Source organism: Cinclus cinclus, chromosome 6 (genome assembly GCF_963662255.1).
Source record: "Cinclus cinclus chromosome 6, bCinCin1.1, whole genome shotgun sequence".
In the NCBI taxonomy this organism is placed as follows: domain Eukaryota; kingdom Metazoa; phylum Chordata; class Aves; order Passeriformes; family Cinclidae; genus Cinclus; species Cinclus cinclus.
Genome location: NC_085051.1, coordinates 19,799,478 through 19,807,597, shown reverse-complemented (window position 1 = coordinate 19,807,597; position 8,120 = coordinate 19,799,478).

Here is an 8,120-nt window from a genome sequence, read left to right as displayed (position 1 = left end):
AGCAACGCCCATGAGTCTTCAAGCCCAAGGACTCAGTCACAACCAAAGAGTCAGCCCTGGACTAGCAGTTCCACACCGTGTCAGGGAGTGACAGGCACTGCATGATGAAGGAACTGAAGCAGTCCTGCAATGCAAAGAGAAAAGAGTAAGGCAGGGGAAGGAGGGATGAAAATATCCTGTGCCATTAACAGAGCTTTGGGAAGACTCTGGAATTCCAGAGTTTTTCAACAGCCCCATTTTCCATCTTGCCCCTTAAACAACGACCCAACAAAGCCAGTCAGAAATGTAAGCATGGTCTCTCTTTTGACTTTAATTAGCAAAGATGCAAGAACAGAGATGCCTCAACTCGTCTGCCAGAGGCACTTTACAAATGCCTTTAAATACAGTCAGCCACTCAGCCTGTATATAAAATAGTAGTAACTGGGGAAGAGCAAACTATTCCACTAGACATGTACAAAACATGAACAATGGGAAAAAAAAGATGAATAGACTAATACGGTGCTTTTTTTTTTTGAGAAGTGTTGTGCAAGGGAATAAACTCACTTGCTATCAATTCACTGCAAAAAGGATAAAGTAAGGAGCTTCTTCAAAAGAGCTCTGACATCCAGATATTTTGAGCATAAGCAGGGCTTTTATGTTTCTGGTTTTTCTACAGCACAAGAAGTAATTGCTAGGCCAGTTACGAAATGCCCGTATTTTCCACTCTGATCATCATCTCCATGTAGATGACTATGTAGCCCCAAGTAAACCACAGAAATAGAAGAAGTGAGCCTGAATAAAAGCCACAAAAAACTTTGGCAAAGCTGCTGTACTTTGAAATCCTCCCACTTCAGATGAATACAAGCAATAGATACTGTTGGCAGTTTGGAGACTGAGATGTGGGACACAGGAGAGCAGAGGCGAAAAGAAACAAACAAAAGAGTTGTGTAACAACTGCACACGAAAGATGTAAAGCAAAATCTCCTTTTCTCCTACATCTTCAGCGTGGGGTGAAAAGAAATATGGTCAGACCAAAAAAAAAATGCTATGTATCTACGCTAATTTGACTGAAGTTCAGCTCCAGGAAATCTTTCCACTGCCCAAACTCTAGTTAACTCTTTCAGGTAAGAAAACAACTTTCTTCCCACCTGGCTAGTGCCATTTTACACTGAGCTCACGTTGTTACCCAGCTCTGCACAGCCTTGGCAGATTCTGATCAATCAGCATGAAGCCTTTGCAAGGCCCTTGCTGTGCCATGGACACCACACGCCCTGCCAACGAGGAAGCTAATGGAGAAAACACTTCATTTTTTAGGCACTGAAACACACAGTACTATCATTCTTGGTGCTACTTGAGAAATAAATATGGTTATTATAGCCTCCCAAGCTAAATGCAGTTTGCAGAGATCTCTGTGGAACTGGAACATGGCTGTAAGTGCAGCTTTTTCCTCCCTTTAGACAACTTCTGGCTGTCTTCAGAGATGACAAAGCCCAGACAGTCTTTTGTGACATAAGCTCAAGTAACTGTTGTTACTTGAAAAGGCAGCAATCTGATGATTCTTTGGCTGCTCTGTTACAATTAAAATAAAAACAAAGTCATAACTTTTAGGCATCAAGACTAAATGTAAACTAGTACAACCACATCAGTGGGATCTTTTGTGTGCGTTTTGCAGCAACAGTTCATTTGACATTGCCCACACATTTTCAATCTGCCAGCAATTTCTCCATTGACAACTGCAACCACATCAGAAATCACCAGAGGAAAAAGCTACAGCACCTTGGAGAGCTGAGGCAGGTTCTTTTCATAGTAGACCAAAGGGTGGCAGTGAGGCGAAGCCCAAGAATAGCAGCTGTTTCTATTGCAAAACAAGAGCTGTGCCAATGTTTGTCATCAAGTTCCAAAGCTGAGAGCATGAGGAGCTGAATGAGTGACAGCTCACTTCTCCTAGCAGCACTGTAAAGCTTCTCACTTAACAATCTTTACACGTAGAAACACAAAATGATTTGGGTTGGAAGAGACCTTAGAGACCATCTGGTTCCAACCCCCTGACACAGGCAGAGACACCTTTCACTTTCAGAGGTACAAAATACAATAAAAGCATTATTTCTAACAGGCATCTAACAGGGCTAGAAAGCAGTGGTTAAGATGTGCTAACCCACAAGCCTCGTCCAGGTGCCACAAAGGCATGCAAGCACCTTTCTCCCCAACAATGAAATCATTTTATAGGATGTATTTATATTCATTTGAATTATATTAAGTTGCAATGGGAAAGCTTAAATTCAGACATGTAAAAGAATGTAACAACAAAATGTAACAACCTCTGTGCCTTAACATACATAAATTTAAGTATGGGTAGGAAATTCTCTGGCCCGATCTGTGCAAACAGTAAACCACCAGGAACAGGAAGGTGTCTTCTGAGCTTGGGCTGTGGATTTACAAGATTGATTCCACACAGCAGAACTATGGCATTACACTGGGCCCCATGATTAATTTCCTGAGCACTTTTTACCTAGGGAATGTGCTCAAGCTCACAGAAACATACATGTTGTTTTCCTCAATCTCTGTTTAAAAGTCACCAGGTCAGATAAAAACAAGCTATTGCCTGCAAAGAGCAGATAAGACACCCTTCTTCCTCCCCCAGCCCAGCCTGCAATGTATGTTACTGTCAAGTCAACCTCACTTTAGAATCTCATTAGGAATTTAAAGGAAGATCTTCAGCTTGATTCAGAATTTATTCTTATTTTTTATTTCTTCAGGATTCAAAGACACAAATCTCTCCTATCTTATCTAAACCCAGAAACTATTAAATGGCAGGCACACCAAACTCTTACTCTGAAGGCAGGCTAACCCTAAATGGTATCCAAACATAACTGATCCACATGTTACCAGAACTGGAAATGCCAGTCTGTGAGAAAGACCATTTCTCCCCGTGCCCACAGCCCATTTAAACTGTTTCCAGAGTTCTATAAAGTTCAAAGTAACAGAGTGTTCACTAAAAAACTGACTTTTGTCACTTCTGTCACTCGGCAGATCCTGTGCACCCACCTGAAGGTACAAAAAGCGCCTGAACCCAATCAAACACTTCTATCTCACCAGAGTTTCCTTCCACAGCAACTAGCTTCCACTGAAAGCTTTCCCCAAAGCAAGGAAGCCTTGTAAATAATGCTTCATTTTCACAGGGAGGTTGCAGCAGCAGTTTCTTGGCAATATCTCTGGTGTGCATTTTGCAGTGTGCAATTTTTTGTTTTTTTTTACTGGGAGAAACTACCCCTGTGGCAAGAAAGGCAGTAACATAGTTATAGGTTAGTAAGAAGTCCTCATGGTATTCGGGTTATTTGACCTATTGGGAATGAACAGCATCTAGCAAAATGCTGAGCAAGAAACAATTTTCCTTTTCATTTTGCTGTGAAAACTCTAACAGAATTATGCAGAAATGTTCAGAAACAGACACCGTTCTCCTAGAGGCTTTCAGTATAAACCCCTTCACATCTGCTGTTTCTTCTTGCTAGGATTAAAGTGGTTTAGAAGGCTACAAGATAAAACTTAGCTTATAACAATCACAATCCTATTAGCAATCACAGAACTAGAAAAAGCTTTATAGAGATGCAATTACTTTTCCCCTTTTACACAGAATGATGGGAGACACCAGGATGCAGCATGTTCTAGGCACCAAGCAATATTCTCTCCATCAATTATAAAAGACATTAGAAGTCAGAGACTGAAGTGCAGTAACTGCATAAGACCTACAGGCACACCAGATAATCTCACTGCACGTGCTTCAGCTGCTGGGATAACGCTTTACATGGCATCAGGGGATTTCAAACTGTTTGCCAACTGATATCCCCTAAAACATTCCCCACTCTCCTCATCTAGCTTAGTGACAATGCACACCTTTTTTTGGCAAAACACTTGTCATGACTAAGTCAGAGAGATAGGTATTGCTCTTCCTTCCTTCCTTCCTTCCAGATGTCCTACCCCTAACCTACCTCCCCTCCCCCACCCCGTCCTTTTGTTTTCCTTATTCTTGATTATCATCCCAACATCCAGCTACCAGAACCCTCTAGACCTCTGACAAGGCAGGTATGTCATCTGTGTAAAACTCAGGTCTTCAAGGGAGCTAACTCTGCAGAGATGAAAGTCAATGTTCCCAACTGAGGCAGCACAGCAGGACAATGAGTCAATCTAACAACAATGTAATTTCATCCACTTGCAATTCATCACATCTGAGTAAACACTTTTAGGATTAATGTGAATCTTCAAAGAATAGAATTGAGCATCGAGAGACAAATCCTTTTCCAACACACATAGAGACATTTATAAAAACATTACAGTAATGAAGCTAGGAAATTTTTATTATTTGTTTGTTGTTAGCCATGAACAACAACAGAGAAATCATTATAAAATGATTCCATGAATCGACCTCTCCCTCCCGACAGACCATAATATGTCTGACTGTGTGGAGGAAAAGCAAGATCAAGAGCTACCCCTACTTTAATCTCTCTCTCTACTAAAGAAAGAATAACGCAAATTAAAAATTGGCAGCAATTTCTCCAAATTATGAATCTTTATGATAATCTTGGGCCAAACAAACAAAAGGCCCATGGTAACTGAGATTTAACAGAACAGACCTTTTAAAATTCCTCTGATGTCTTCTCCACAAAACTCAGAACAATATCTGCTAACTGAAGTGACATGGCAGAAAAATCTACAACTGTTTTTGCTTCTTAGAAGAAAACTTTCACCAACATTACTTCACAACAAATTCACACCAAAAAGTTACAAGTCCAAAAGTAACTTTAAAACAGGAGGGGAAAAAAACAGTGGAGAATGAAACAGAGCAATAAAGAATGATGGGTTATCCTGACATGACTGATGTTTTCCCATTCAATTATTTTTAGAGTTAAAAATAGCGCCTTCATGAAGAAAAATATACACTTGCTTATATTTCTCTCTTACATGCTTCATACAATTGTGCCATTGATGACCTATGATCATAAAATACGCAAACTGGACACTGAAACATGCACCCCAATATTTTGTAATCATTTTGAGTGTAGAAGAAGCATAATCTTCAGAAAAATGCCCCACTGTACTAAGCCTACAATGCTTAATGAGCAGTCCCATCCTGCCTCAGACACAGAAAGTATGCAGAGAGCTAACCAGATTCTTGTTAGCTGATTCTTCTTCCAGCCCAATAAATCTTTAACAAAGTATGTGATTGGCAAAACCCTTGCTATGAGTTCAACTGACAAGATCTGAAGATGCTACTTCTGACAAAAGTCGCTCATTTACCTGCTATGTAGCCACACTGAGAAGTGAAAATCAGCCCACAGCCTGTAACTTGGAGTCTTGTAGGTCATCATAATTACACATGGCACATGTATGAACTTCATTTATATTCTAACATGGACAGCATTTGCCACTGCTAAATTAACAGCACTTTCACTTCCTTTTATAGCTCCAAATTGCTCAGTTTCTTAAAATTAAACAAGGTTTGATCATCATCTCTCCTGCTTTCCAGGAGAGAAGCTGATCAAATTGAGATTCACTCAATAACTATCAGAGGTTATTTCTGGTCAACAGTGATCAGAATCTGTATCTTAGCTATACCTCAGATGCTATCAAAAACAAGTGTCAAAAATGTTGGAGCAGTCCAAGGTGCAGGCATAGTCCTTCCCACAGCCTCATCCTTTCATGCCTTCACATCTTTGTCTGTCTGACCCATGAAAAGTTTAGTGCTTAATCCACAGCCCATCACAACAATAGGAATCTAACTACAGATCTTAATATGGTTTGAATTGAGTCCTGAAACAGCATGGAAAAGTGGTGACACTTTGTCTTATGAGCAGCTCCTCACATAAGAAAAAGTGTATCTGCAGGTGTGCTCATGTTAGTACCAGGAGCACAGCCCATGCTAGGAGACATTCCCAGTTCAGGAAGGTAAGTGGAAGAGTGCAAGACCAGACTTCAGTCAAGTGGCGCAGTCCTGTCAATAAGATTGATTCAAGTTGTAAACTTTAAAAGACAGCTTCTTTCACCCATAAATAAATGGCACTTGTTTCTGAAATCCCAAAAATCTTCTCAGAAATTTTGCAAGGGGAGACTGAAGTGAGGCTATGATGAGGAATCACAGGCTACAGGCAGGCTCAGGGGCCATGCCCCTACTCCTCAGCACAAGGGCAGGATCCAGGTGGAAGCAGGACAAAATGAAGTGCTGTGCCCTAGATGCTGTCCCATGGGGGAACACATGGTGATTCCTCAAGCTCTTTGTGCAGCTTCATGCCAGCTGGGAAATGCAGGACTTCAGCCAGCCAAAGCACATTACCTGCAACCCCACCACACACTTCCTGCCAGCCCCTGGCTGCTCCCAGCCTTTGCACTGCCAGGTGCTGCCAGGGCTGCCTGTCTGCCTGCCCACCCCTCCCTGCACCATGGGAAAGCCCTGAAGGATCCCAGGGAGGCTCAGCCCCAGGCAGATGGGCCACTCAGTCCTGCAAATCACTCCTTTCATTAAGAGCTCTTGGAGGCATACTAATAAGAGTAAAAATAATTAGCTCAATTTTCTGGCTGAGGAAATAAAAGTTGCTAAGCCAGTGAAGTAACTTAGCTTGGTCTTCAACCTTGCAAGCTAGGATCCTATTCCTCAAACAAAAATACCCCTCTGAACTGCTTTAATGAACCTTTCAAATTATTTGTTGTTGTTGGAGAGAAAAGGATGAATCTGATCTCCCTCTCCTTACCTCTCCCTTCTAAGCTGATTGAATACCAAAAGGTGTCTTTTTTTTTTTTTTTTTTCCTGGCTTCACCACCACAAAGGCAGCACCTTGATGTCCCACAAATAGTCCAGAGGTGTTCTACTGGCCTCACATATCTGTAATTAAAATTGACAGATTTTAACTATTGAGCTTAAATATGTTATCAAAGTGACATAAATAGAACAGGGGAAAACAGCCCTCTTAATACAAAGTTCACACTCTGGTATGCAATCATATAATCAATAATTTTACTTCCATAAAACACTGGCTACCCAAAACAAGATCTTACCTTCCTTATCTTCCTAGTACACACCCATCTCCACAACAGAGACAGCAGTATCCATGTTTGCCATCCCCACCTTTTGCTTATTCCCTTTTCCAATTTGACCCACATCATGCCTTTATTCACCATACATCTCAAACAACTTTACAAACAGATCTAACTTGGCTGTGATAACAGAACCATTTATAAAGAAATTCAGTGGTATTCACTCAGTTGTGCTCTGAGTTTCTGAGGTTAAATCAAACCTGAAACTCAAAGTGAAACTCTGCTGAAGAGTGAAAGGAAATGCATGAGGAGGGGAAAAAACCTTTGTGTACATCCCACCATGGTCTGAGAACCTTCTCTGAAGTTGAGAGACCCCTGCATCCCCCTTGGAGTTTACAGCCAGTTCAAAGTAAGACTGCAACTTCACATCTATATACAAGATAGTACAACTACTCATGATAAAAATGTAAGAAATCAATAATAACACAGAGCAAGCCAGTTCATGATAATGTGAAAGAGATCAGCTCACAATAAAGAACACAGAAAAATAAGTATCTTCTCGTATAGGAGTAGCATCTAAGACAAGAAAGTTCTGTTTTCTACCACAGATGTTCTATGTTATTTCAAACAATTTTTTTAATTCCTAGGACTCACATAATTAGAAAATGGAGAAAATTTTAATGGCTATTAAAAGGCATGATACATCTGCAAAGCATATCTGATATGCTTGGGTAAGAATAAAAGGAAAACAGCTCATTAGAATCACTTAGCTGACCAGAATGAAGGTAAAGACAAATTTGAATTAGATGCACAAACAGATGATTTAATCTGGTTGAAATTAATTGGATGCCCCCCTAATAAGCAATTACCACACCAAAACCTAGCCATGAAAGGCAAGAAGCAAAAATGTCACACAGGGTCAGAAAAATAAAACTGATGGAGTGGTTTGGTACAATAAGAAACCAATCCAATAGGGAGGAGGAATGGATAAGAAGGGGGAAAGATAAGATCTATTATGATTTTCTGATCAACTGAAAGCTTTAGGGTATTTTAGGCATTACATAAAGTTGCATCCGTAACACCTGGAGCAACCATCCTTTCAAAAAGCACCACTGCAG